The sequence below is a fragment of the Carassius auratus genome, chromosome 43 (assembly GCF_003368295.1).
Source record: "Carassius auratus strain Wakin chromosome 43, ASM336829v1, whole genome shotgun sequence".
Taxonomy (NCBI): domain Eukaryota; kingdom Metazoa; phylum Chordata; class Actinopteri; order Cypriniformes; family Cyprinidae; genus Carassius; species Carassius auratus.
The window spans coordinates 18,354,662-18,368,665 of record NC_039285.1 but is presented as its reverse complement, the minus strand read 5'-3'; positions in this window follow the sequence as shown (position 1 = coordinate 18,368,665).

Here is a 14,004-nt window from a genome sequence, read left to right as displayed (position 1 = left end):
AATTTTATGAAGTTACAATTTTGTTTGATTCCATGATGTATTTTACTGAACATGAGTATTTACAATGCAAATCCAAATTATTTTAATTTACTGACAGTTACTTATATCTTGTCTTTTAACTTTATTAAGATCAGATTCTGCAGGTAAATTTTACAATAATAAGGTGACTTGACTTGGACTTGACTTGACATAGCTTGTGACTTGACTTGACTTGACTTGCCCAAGAAAAAAATACTTGGGACTTACTTGAGACTTGAAGGTTAAGACTTGAGACTTACTTGAGACTTGCACATGTGTGACTTGGTCCCATCTCTGCTTCTCAGTGATGTTCCTATAACGTTCCCCTAATGTGGCTGAGAGAATGTTCTTCGTTTTATTATCTTGAAAATTTGTAACAATTTGTTTTTGAGAACATTTTATAATCTGTTACCTCAACAACATCCTCAAAATGTTGCAGATAGCATGTTCTGTCTTTGTAGGACTGTCACATTAAAAGAACCTTTTAAACAAAACATTCCCACTGAGCAAAAGTATGTCGAAACGACATATTTTTGACGTCTTTGTCGGACGTTGAAATGACGTCCCCTGAAGAGCCAGAATGAAAGTTTTATGACATCTTTTTTCGAAGTCTTTGTTGGACGTTGAAATGACGTCCCCTGAAGAGCCAGAATGAAAGTTTTTATGATGTCTTTTTACGACGTCTTTTGGACGTCCAATATCGACATCAACAGGACGTCTCTAGGAGGTTAAAATTGAGTTCAGATGTGGTTATTTCTGGATGTATTTTCAACGTCTTATAAGGTCTCATTTATACTGTTTCTGGACAAAATAAACACTCTTAGGCTGCATTCAATTAATTCTCATGTTTATTGCTATGCAATTTATTTTTGTACTTGTAAATAAACTTAAAGAAACAGTGTTCACACAAAAAACATAAAAATAAAATAAATTTCACTCATTATACAGTGGATAACAATTAACAACAAACAATTTAGTTTAGTTGGGTCCACACATTATCTTCACCTGTTGGAGCTTCACTTTTTAAGCTTTTTCATTTTTATTTCAACTGCAAGTAGCATAAAATTCTTAAATATTGTATTCTTTATTCATGCAATAGTCAAGTGTTTGTGTGCCTGAATATTATCTGCATGCAATAATAATAAATAAAAAAACACAATATACTACAATGCAAGGGTTTTCGATCTGGGGTTCAGGACCAAAGCAAATGGGTCCACAAAATAATTTATACCATATTTTCCAGACTACAAGTCATATTTTTTTAATCTTCTGAGATGTGCTGAATTATTCCAAAGTAACTTATATAATGCATGTAATGTCAAAAAGCCTAAGCACAATGTAAACATAAAAGTGGGCACTAAAAAGTTTCTATAAATATAGATCTCACTCTCTCAAGTCTCTCTGTACACCGTAGCATTGTCTGTACCTCTGTGTTTCCTACATTTCAGGATGAGGTTCACAGAAACTGAGATGGCAAGTATTTTTTTTTTTTTTTTTGGTTTCTTTATTTAACAAAAGTTATACTGCTTGTAACTAATGGCACTAGAATTAGTTTATTTTATACATAGGCCTAAATAGTTTTATTTTTGTTCTGTTTTGAATAGATGATTTGAAAGTGAGGGAAAATAAAATATTTACAGTGTTTATAGTTTTTAAGTTTCTTTACATTTGTTTTATTTATCAGTATTTAAATTATTTCTGAAATTAATAGTAAAATGTTTCTTATACACCGATGCAACTTATGTGTTTTTTCCTGACCTGGTGCAACTTAGCCCTATATTGTGCTGTATTAAACAAATGTATTATTTAAAAAATGGGGATCATTTAAAAAAAACTAAATGAATAAATAAAATAATCATATTATGTTCATTATACTCCAACCCACAATAATTTTAAGCCTTAAAGGTCCCGTTTTTTGTGATCCCATGTTTTAAACTTTAGTTAGTGTGTAGTGTTGTTGTTAGAGTATAAATAATATCTGTAAAATTCTAAAGCTCAAAGTTCCATGCCAAGCGAGATACAGCGGACGAGTGAGTGCCTCGGGAGTATGTTGTTATATCTTTAACACTTTCTGATACTGAGGTTAGTGCTCTGCTGGGAAAAACAGGAGAAATTTGAGGATGGTGAAAAAGCTGAGGCTGAGCCTTCTCAATTCTCCTGCCCAGCGTATGTAGAGCTGTTGAGGTTATTGAGCGAAAATTACCTTTTGATCATATCCCGCCAGCTCAGGTGAGCCTTTTATTTCTGCATGATCTCCATACAGAGATTAAAAAGAAATGAAAGATGCCGTTTTCTTCTCGTGTCCATTGGTTTCAGCATGAAAGTAATCTGCCGACATTGAGTGATGTACCAAACGGCTATGAGGGAATGCCCCCTGTAGAAAGAACAATGTTTTTATAAATAATTTATAAATAATTTTTATCTGGGATTTTTTTTCTTTCTGCAGGGGAAACATCCTCTCTTAATCTCCCTCCTTGCCATTTAAGCCACTTCAGAAAATCATCTCGCTTAAATGGCAAGGCATACGCAGTAGCAGGTCAGCTTAGGGTTAGGGTTAGGGATAGGTTAGGGTTTGTGCTAAGAGACCTGGATAGAGGCACTGGCCTTTTTCTGATCTGGTAGATGAGCTGCGCCGTACCATGGATCTTTCTCCGTGCTACCAAGCAGGCCACCTCCGCCATGGGCAGGACTATGGCGGCCATGGTGGCAGTGGAGAGACATCTGTGGATGAACCTGGCAGACATCGGGAGGAAAGAAAATTTGAGAAGTTCAGGGAGATGAAGGCGTACTCTTCTGCTTTCAGATCCTTCGTTCCACGAAGGTCCAGGTCTGAGCCCAAACAACATAGGGATACTGGCCTGTCTCAATCTGAGGATCAAAGACAGGCACAGAAGGCTAGTGCCGGAACTCGCGCTCCTCCCCCACCTGCGGCAGGGGTTAGAGGAATCGTGGGTCACGAGGAGGTAAGCAGAACCTAAGGAGTATGATCTAGACGAGGCAGCTTTCTCGTTCGAATTGGAGTGATACCGAGGTATCTACTCGTTCCCTTTGGGGATTTTTAACTTCTGCTTTTATCCTCCCCTTCCTAATTCCCCTGTAACCACCAGCTCTCCACCTGATCGAGGTTAGGTGGAAACCTCTCGCATAACAGTGTCCTATGCTGGACCTATAATGTTGTTATGGTTCTATGTTCATAACAACCACCTGACTGATGGTCCAGACTAAAAGGAGGCGCCCCTTGAGCGGGGCTCCAGTGCCAGGAGGGTGGGTGAGTAAATGTAACCCTCTCTGTATATACTTATGTGTATTTAATTGCTGACAGTTACATGTCTACTAATAAACTCTGTGAGTTTCCTTTGCAGTGCTGATGTTCTGGTATTAGGCGGCTGAGATCAAAGGTTTCTGAGGGAGCATCCTTGATCATCAGGCCTGGCACAGCACTGCAGGGAATTTCATGGATATCCAGCCAGGTCACCCCGAGGGGTCTCCTGGCCGCTTAGGGGTGCTGTCGAATCTAGCGGGAAGTGGAGGTGGCAGTTACAGAAGTCTTCTTGTTTATGCTACATCAGGTGATGCTCCCCTCGCCCGAGGTTTGTAAAATTGAGCTTGCCTCTTCCATTAGATTCAGCACCTCTGCAATGTTTAGGAACCTTTAAGTAAACACGCTAAGCTTTGTGTACTTTCTCAAAACCACATGGTGGTCAGTGTGCACGTGAACACTTTGCGCTCTTTCTAAAAATCCACAAGTGGTAAGTTTGCACGCAAGACTCTGCAAACTTTCTGAAATCTTGTACGATAAGGGTTACGCGCCCCGCTTCATTCCCTTTCTTGAGATGATTAGACCTTGGTTCCTTGGGCTCCATTCAACCAGTGTGTATTTGTTTATACACCTCAAGCATTGCTTCCCTCAACATGAGGGGGTATTTGGGTTATTCTCGTGGTAATTTAGCAGTGCTCCCCTTTTTCCAATAAAAAAGGGTCGCCTATGAGCACGCTACTCTGAGCTCGGAGTTCTCCTCTCAGTATTGTTTCCATAGATCGAGTTGATGACTCTCAATCATACTATTTTGAGATGCAACATTCCATCTATGAGCTGCTTTATTAGAGTGCCATGACAGCCCCTCCTTAGAACAGTGGATTGAAAATCCATTCTATGGTAAGTATGCTTTCTGAAATCCACACTGTGGTAAGTTTGCACGCTAGTATTCTGCATTCTTTCTAAAATCCTATATGGTGAGGGTTTTGCGCGGTTTCTTCGTGCCCTTTCTTGAGTTGGTAAAAGCCCCGTTCATCTTGGGCACCACTCCACCTATGTATCCTCGGATACCTATCTAAACAGTGTGTTGCTACTAGAGAACTGTCGAGACAGCTCTTTCAGCAAGCTTATGCGTAAGCTAGCGGTAGCCCCTGTGTGACAGGCAAGACTTGGTAGAAATGCTAGGTTCTTAGCCGTATCCCTTTAAAGGAATCTTTCCTGATTCCAAGCCTTCAGCTCTACCCTGGGTCGAGGCCCTAACAATTAAGTTGGGTATGTAGCTTAGGCCTTTTGGCCGTAAGGGGTACTGTCACAGACAGCCGTCTAAACGTCCCAGGGGCAACTCCCATGGAAATGGTAGAGTTGGTACTTAGTGCTCGCCATGATTCTGGCCTGCACTCCCCTCAGCATGGCGGTGTGGGTATACTGTTCCCCAAAGCGGCCCCTAAAGAACGCAGTTCAAAATTCCCTCGAAAGGGAACTGTCTCAGGTTACGTATGTAACCATAGTTCTCTGAGTAGGGAACGAGACACTGCGTCCTCTAGCTACCTGCCATGCTTTGGATGCAAGCTTCAGACGAAGAAGATAAGTGACGTGCTCTCCCGGTGCTTATCTATAGTCGCGCCGGGAGTGACGTCGGAGGCTGTCGCCTGCCAACAAGTTGGTGTTTTTTCAATGTATGTTACATACATGGGTCAAGACAAGGTGTTCCTCAAAGCGGCCCCTAGAGGACACAGTGTTTCGTTCCCTACTCAGGGAACTATGGTTACATACGTAACCTGAGACATTTTTAAAACAAGAACGAACACTTCTTACATTATTGTTAATGTAGTGACAGAATGTATTTGTATTTTTCAGTAACGTTACTAAGACTTACCACTAGGTGTCAGTCGTGTTAATGTTACTAGTAGAGTGTGTAGATTATGAATCAGAAGTTAAACTTTTTTTGTTGCTGTTTCCGTCCTGAAAAGTAGGAATATATACGTATAACAAAACCAGAAAAATTATGGTCACCTGTATTATTGACCAATTTTAATAACTAAGTTAAAAATGATCATCATAATTTTACCTCTGACTGTAAGTTGAACCACCTAAAATAAACCAACATGGATATGTACAATTACAAAAAGAGGAATTTGAAAATATATAATCTTTCTAATCTAAATAAATAATTTGAAATATTAATCTGAAGTGAAATGTAACATTAGATATATAAAACGATGAATAAAAGCACATTTATACTTACCTTTGGCTCAACACCAGTAGTCAGATGACCATTACTGTTTGAATTTCCAAGTAACATTAACGTTAATTAGCTCCGTCCCATTGTGAAGGTTGTTCGTTAGTCAGGTATCTCTCTAGGTTTATAAAGTGTCCTCTATATAGAAATAAATAAATGAAAGGATGGCGGTGTCACGGTTCATGAATGCACTGTTTCCTGCTCATCTCTTGTTACGTCATGTTGATTGTTTCATGTGGGTGGTACCGCTGATCAGATGATTCCACCAGCCTACTTAATGTACTGTCTTTCATCTCTTGTTTGTCAGATCGTTGTTTGAGGTCCTCCGTGATTCTTGTCTGTGTCCCATCTGCTCAGCTACTCCTTGTGTCCTGTTCCTGTTCGTCGTTGTCAAACATCTTCTCACCAGTCTGTGCTGCCATCACCCACCATCAACCCAGCCTGGCCATACTTCTCTAATAAAGGATCATTTACTTGCAACTTGCTTCCTGTCCTTTATGCGATCGTGACAGAACAATCTGACCCCCCATGAAAGCAGCGAGTAACCCATCATCTGCATTGGAAGAGTTCCTCAGCGCCAGTGCTCGAAGGATGGACTCCCAGGAACGGAATCTTAATGACACTGGTTGCGCTGTTCAGGTTTTGGTGGCGCAGGTGTCCGAGCTCACCCAGCAATTACAGCTTCTGCGAGCCCCCACTGCACCACTCACACCGTCTGTTCCTCCCACACCATCGGAGACCCCCTCCTAGATGGAACCACGCCTTCCAGTTCCGGAAACCTTCTCAGGTGAGCCTAATTTCTGTAGAGCTTTCCTAACATGATCGTGTCTGATTCATCTTATACCATCCTACAAACAGAAACTTAAATCTGCTAAACCTGTAGCAAGGACTGTGAAGAGATGGACCAGCGAAACGGAGCAGGATTTACAATCTTGTTTTGACCTCACTGATTGGAGTGTTTTTGAAGCTGCTACCACCGATCTGGACGAACTCACAGAGACTGTACCATCCTATATTAGTTTCTGTGAGGATGTTTGCATTCCTACCAGGACTTATTTAACATTCAACAACGATAAGCCATGGTTTACAGTAAAACTCAGACATCTTCGTCAGGCCAAAGAGGATGCCTACAGAAATGGGGACAGGGTCTTGTACAATCAGGCCAGGAACACACTGAACAAAGAGATCAGAGCGGCTAAAAAGACCTACGCTAAAAAGTTGGAAGACCAGTTTTCTTCCAACGACTCAACTTCAGTTTGGAGAGGACTGAGGGCCATCACAAACTACAAGACACCATCCCCTTGCACTGAGGCTAATCAACGGCTTGCTAACGACCTGAATGAGTTTTATTGCAGATTTGAAACCCCCAACACCCATTCTGACCATCTCCCTGCACAACCATTAACACCTCCTGCAATCCCTCGTTCCACACCTACTGCTCTTCAAATCTGTGAAGATGATGTGCGCCAGGTCTTCAAGAAGAACAAAAGAAGAAAAGCACCAGGCCCAGATGGTGTTACACCAGCCTGTCTGAAAATCTGTGCTGACCAGCTGGCCCCCATCTTTTCACAGATCTTCAACAGATCCCTGGAGTTGTGTGAAGTACCTTCCTGCTTCAAACGCTCCACCATCATCCCCATCCCAAAGAAACCCAAGATAACAGGACTTAACGACTACAGACCTGTGGCTCTAACGTCTGTCGTCATGAAGTCATTTGAAAAACTGGTTCTGGGTTATCTGAAGGACATCACTGGACCCTTACTGGACCCCCTGCAGTTTGCTTACCGGGCAAACAGGTCCGTGGATGATGCAATCAACATAGGATTGCACTTCATCCTGCAAAATCTGGACAAAACAGGGACTTATGTGAGGATCCTGTTTGTGGACTTTAGTTCGGCTTTCAACACCATCATCCCAACAACCCTCCAGACCAAACTGACCCAGCTCTCTGTTCCTAGCTCTATCTGTCAGTGGATCACCAGCTTTCTGACAGATAGGCAACAGTTAGTGAGACTGGGGAAATTCACATCAAACAGCTGCTCCACCAACAGTGGCGCCCCTCAGGGATGTGTTCTCTCCCCTCTGCTCTTCTCCCTTTACACCAACGACTGCACCTCTAGAGACCCCTCTGTCAAGCTCCTGAAGTTTGCAGATGACACTACAGTCATCGGCCTCGTCCAGGACGGTGATGAGTCTGCTTACAGACAAGAGGTTGAGCAGCTGGCTGTCTGGTGCAGTCTTAACAACCTGGAGCTGAACACGCTCAAAACAGTGGAGATGATCGTGGACTTCAGGAGAAACCCCCCTGCACTTTCCCCACTCACCATCATGAACAGCCCTGTGACTGCAGTGGAGTCATTCAGATTCCTGGGAACCACCATCTCTCAGGACCTGAAGTGGGACAATCACATTGACTCCATTGTAAAAAAGGCCCAGCAAAGGTTGTATTTCCTTCGCCAGCTGAGGAAGTTTAACTTGCCACAGGAGCTGCTGAAACAGTTCTACTCAGCCGTCATTGAGTCTGTACTGTGTACTTCTATAACTGTCTGGTTTGGCTCAGCAACAAAATCGGACATCAGAAGACTACAGAGAACTGTTCGGACTGCTGAAAGGATTATTGGTGCTCCCCTGCCCACCCTTCAAGAACTGTATACATCCAGAGTGAGGAAAAGGGCTCATAAAATCACTCTAGATCCCTCACATCCAAGTCACCCCATTTTTGAACTTTTGCCATCTGGCCGGCGTCTCAGAGCCGCAAATACCAGAACAGCAAGGCACAAAAACAGTTTCTTCCCCCAGGCAATCTACCTCATGAACAGTTAAAATGTTCCCCACTTATGCTTATGCAAACAAAAGTGCAACATCCTTATATTTATTTGTTACCCCTCCATCCTAGTACATCCCTGCATCTTTTTCAATCCTATCCCATTATCATTTATAGCACAATTGTTTATACACTTATTTATTTGGCTACATTTTTTTTTTTGTCTGTGTGTTGGTGTCTCTGTGTACTGGAAGCTTATGTCACTAAAACAAATTCCTTGTATGCGCAAACATACTTGGCAATAAAGCTCTTTCTGATTCTGATTCTGATTCTTATGCAATATGCACTTCTCTCTTCAACCCAGGACCATCTCCAGCGAACAAGCAAAGGTAGCATTCGTGTTGACACTGCTCACTGGGAGGGTGGCATTATGGGGAACGGCAGTGTGGGAGAATCAAGATCCATGCTGTGCCTCGTTCCAGACACTCGCCGCCGAGATGAAGCGTGTCTTCGATCGGGCCGTCGTCGGGAGAGAGGCGGCTAGGAAGCTAGCTGAATTACGTCAAGGGGAGAGATCAGTTTCTGATTTTTCTATCAAGTTCCGCACCCTGGCGGTGGAGTGTCAATGGAATGAGGAGGCGCAGTGGGACATGTTCCTGGATGGGCTTGCAGACCGCGTCCAAAGGGAGATCTACGCCCTGACCTTCCGACCTCACTCAATGGACTCATTGAGCTGGCACTCAGGGTAGATGCACGACTGACACGACGTAACCTACCCAATCCCACACCGAGAGCTCATCCGGATGCCCGAGTCAGCGGTGGAGACGCGGCCAGCCCCTCCTACGATCACGAGCCCATGCAGGTAGGGCGAGCTTGGCTTTCCCAGGAGGAGAAGGAGAGGCGGAGGTCCCTGGGTCTGTGCCTTTAATGCGGTGGGACCGGTCATCACACCTACATCTGTCCGGTAAAAGGCCAAGCCTGGTAATTAGTATGAGGCTACTATCAGGTGGGATCTCCGCAGAGAAGACCTCATCATCATCTACGCTCCTCCTGGTAAGACTAAGATGGTCAGCATGACTTCACGACTATGGAGCACTTCTGGACTCCGGGGCTGAAGGTAATTTCATGGACTATGCACTCGCACGCAGACTTCAAATTCCAATCAGACCACTCACTCACCAGATCACGGTTCAGGCCCTCAATGGACAAAGACTGCCGGTCATCTCACACATCACTGAGAACATTACCCTCATCCCATCAGGCAACCACTCAGAAATCATCTCATTCTACATCCTTGACTCTCCTCTTGCACCAATAGTACTTGGTCACCCCTGGCTCCTCCATCACAACCCCAAAGTAGACTGGCAATTGCATTCCATCCTGGCCTGGAGTAACAAGTGTCATGAGTCTTGTCTAGTGTCTGCTTGTCCATCTGTTTCTATGTCTAAGTTTCAAGAGGAAGCAGTGGATTTGTCTAACGTGCCCGCGTAGTACCTCCTCCTGAAGGAAGTGTTCAGTATGTCTCGTGCTGCTTCTCTCCCTCCGCATCGTCCCTATGACTGTGGCATAGATTTACTGTCAGGTAAGTCTCAGCCTAAAGGCAAATTATATCCACTTTCTGTCCCAGAAAGGGAGGCTATGGAGAAATATATTTCTGATTCTCTAGTTTTGGGGTTCATCCGCCCTTCCTCTTCTCCAGCGGGGGCGGGGTTCTTTTTTGTGGGGAAGAAAGACGGGTCACTGCAACCTTGTATTTATTACCGGGGACTGAACAACATCACGGTAAAGAATACATACCCTTTGACGTTGATGTCTTCAGCCTTCGAGAGGTTGCAGGTAGCGTCAATCTTCACGAAATTGGACTTATGTAATGCTTATCATTTGGTCCATATCAGGGAGGGTGATGAATGGAAGACTGCTTTTAACACCCCCAGGGGGCACTTTGAATACTTGGTCATGCCCTTCGGGCTGTCCAACTCTGCAGCGGTCTTCCAGGCATTCGTCAACGACGTGCTGCGAGATATGATAGATCAATTCATATATTTCTACCTGGAAGACATATTGATTTTTTCCTCTTCTCTCCAGGAACACGTGCAGAAGGTTCGACGAGTGCTTCAGAGGTTGCTAGAGAATGGGCTTCTTGTCAAGGGCGAAGAAATGCGCTTTTCATGCACAGTCTGTTCCGTTTCTAGGGTATTATGTATCGACTGAGGGAATATGCATGGATCACGAGAAAGTTAAGGCTGTGGTAGAGTGGCCAGGTCCAGATTCCCGTAAGGCCCTACAGAGGTTTTTGGGGTTCGTCAACTTCTACCAGCGTTTTATTCGCAACTTCAGTCAAATAGCCGCACCTCTGACCGCCTTGACCTCCCCCAAAACTACGTTCAGGTGGTCAGACACAGCCGAGCCTGTGTTTGCCAAACTGTGTTTGCCAAACTGAAGGGCTGCTTCATTTCAGCCCCTATCTTAATCACCCCTGATCCATCACGTCAGTTTGTGGTGGAGGTCGACGCGTCGGAGGTGGGTGTAGGTGCGGTGTTATCTCCTTCAGATGACAAGATGCACCAGTGCGCATTTTTTTCATATTGATTATCCCCTGACGAATGCAATTATGATATTGGTAACCGGGAATTGTTGGCAGTCAAGATGGCATTGGAGGAATGGCGCCACTGGTTCGAAGGCTCGGAGGTTCCTTTTATAGTATGGACTGACCACAAGAATTTATAATACATTAGTACTGCCAAAAGGTTGAACTCCAGACAGGCTCGGTGGGCACTTTTTTTCGGACGTTTTGATTTTACTCTCTCGTACCGCCCGGGTTCCAAGAACATCAAACCCGATTCTTTGTCACGCATTTTTTACCATTCCGAACGCCCGTCTACTCCCGAGTGTATTTTACCTGAGACATTAGTGGTCTCCACTTTCACATGGGAGGTCGAATCGAAGGTCAAGACGGCCTTAGAAGGGGTAACGCCTGCGCCCGGGTGCCCACCGAATCGATTATTTGTGCCGGAGGGATTACGGTCCAATGTCATTCAGTGGGTGCATTGTTCTAATGTGGCTTGTCATCCAGGAGTTAACAGTACTAAATTTTTGGTCAAGCCACGTATGGCTCGCAACATTCACAGTTTTGTTTTGGCTTGCTCGGTTTGTGCCACTGGTAAGAATTCCAATCGACCCCCTGATGGGTTACTTCAACCGCTGTCGGTCCCTTCGAGACCCTGGTCCCATATCGCACTAGATTTTATTACCACCCTCCCGACCTCCCAGGGCAACACAGTTGTTTTGACCGTGGTGGACCGTTCTCAAAGGTGGCCCACTTTATACCCTTGCCCAAATTACCCTCAGCCAAGGAGATAGCGTTGACAAGCCAACCAAGATTTGGAAAGGGTGTTGCGATGTTTGGTCTCTAAGAATCCTTCATCCTGGAGCCAACAACTGTCAATGGTGGAGTACGCCCACATACATTACCTATATCAGCTACTGGCCTAATTCCATTTGAGTGTAGTGTAGGATAGCAGCCACCAATTTTTCCCAGTCTGGAATCCGAAATCGGGGGCCCACTCCTTTCACGCCTTTGTCAAGAGGTGTCACCGCACTTGGACTAGAGCCTGCAAGACTCTATTCCAAGTGGGGGCGTGCACCAAGGCTAAAGCCGACCGCCACTGGTCTAGGCCTCCTGTATACATTGTGGGTCAAAAAGTGTGGCTATCTACCAAGAACATTCCTCTCCTCTCTGTCTCTAATAAACTTTCTCCCAAATGTATTGGCCTGTTCACTGTCACCAAGATCATTAGTCCGGTGGCAGTCCGCCTTAAACTTCCTCCAGCGTACAGGAGAATTCATCCCGCCTTTCATGTATCTAAAATAAAGCCTCTATTTCATTCTTCGATTAATCCGCCAGCAGTGCCCCCCCACGACTCGTAGATGGGGAACCTACTTATTCTGTCAATCGTATTCTTGACTCAAGAGTGAGGGGATGTGGATTTCAGTACTTGGTGGACTGGGAGGGTGACAGTCCGGAGGAGAGAAGTTGGGTGCCTAATAGAGACATCCTGGATCACTCTCTTATCGATGATTACTATCGACAGGTAAGGGAGACTGGGGACACCAGGAGGCGTCTTTAGGAGGAGGGGTACTGTCACGGTTCATGCATGCACTGTTTCCTGCTCGTCTCTTGTTACATCATGTTGGTTGTTTCATGTGGGCAGCTGCAGCTCATTCCAGCCTACTTTAATGCCCTGTCTTTCATCTCTTGTTTGTCAGATCGTTGTTTGAGGTCCTCCGTGTAAAAGGATCATTTACTTGAAACTTGCTTCCTGTCCTTTATGCGATCGTGACAGACAGTAGTTATATCTTCAGTCTTTTGTAATAAACTGAATTATTCTTTCGTCTTTGTGATTGTTTGTACCATTACGTTTACATTTCTTTTTTCTGCCATTATGCTTATGTCACTAACGTAACATCACACTAACTCTCCCTCGTGGCGAGCGCATGTATACACTGTATTTCATTTCATGTTTTAAATATTATTTTTTATATGATATAATACTATTTCAATTTAATTATCTATTTAAATATATTAAACATTAATATATTTTAATCAATTTAACTTTAATTAACTATATTTAATTTATAGATCTAATACAGATTTAAACTGCGGTTTCTGTCAATGCTCCAGTGAAAAATACCATTCAAATAAATAAATAAATCCATGTAAGATTTTATATGGTCATCAACGTGCTTCAGAATCATCGGCAGCACTGCATAGGATTTGTGCTTTTTCAGTTTCTTATAAATATCTAAATGGGTAAAGTCTAATCTCAGTGTAATCAGCACAAACTTGGCTATAATAATATGTGAAATGCATGCATGTATATGATTGTATTTTTTTGAAAAAAAAAAATGTTATGCGTGGTTAGTGAAAAACTAAAAATGTTAAATCACTTGAATAAGGCAATAAAACACATACAGAACATTGGTTCCCGGGATTTTTGAGAACTGGAGCTTGTAGCCTATAATTTTTCTTTCTAAATGATGTGAAAATCATCTTGTTTACTCACTTACAGAAAACAATATATTGATTTAAATTTTCTAAGACACTTTTTGTTGGTAAAATCATATGCGAGTAGGCGTCAACTATCATGAATATCATTGTGATTTAAACCTGAGAAGACAAAGGCCTGCATAATGAGCTGCATAATGAGCCTTTCAGTCAGCTGTGCCACTGAGAGGGAAGATTTACAAGAAAGAATGTGAGGACAGAATAAATCTATATAATTTAATGTTTGTAGTTTATTTAGAATATATATAATTATCCCACAACATAAGTTAAACAGTTTAGGAAAAATCAAAGCTGACTTTGAAACAAATTTTTTGGCATCATTACTCCAGTCACACAATCCTTCAGAAATCCATTTAACAATCTTATTTTCTACAAAAAAACATTAATTATTATTATTATCATTATAATTAAATTAAAAGAGACTTACTCATGTTTATGATTTCTGCTGAATAAAGTGCTTCATTCTTTTTTTCTGAGGAAATCCATTTCTCAAATCCTCAACCACATCGCATCTTTTTGGGGTGAATTATGTCTTATTCCTATCATCGCGAAGCAAACAGTAAAATAAAAAAACTTGAAGAACAGTCTCACTGCTTTTTCTTCTGTGTGGGCGTATTCAAGCCACGCGATTCAGTTTGAATCTGAATAGCGTGTTCAGCGCG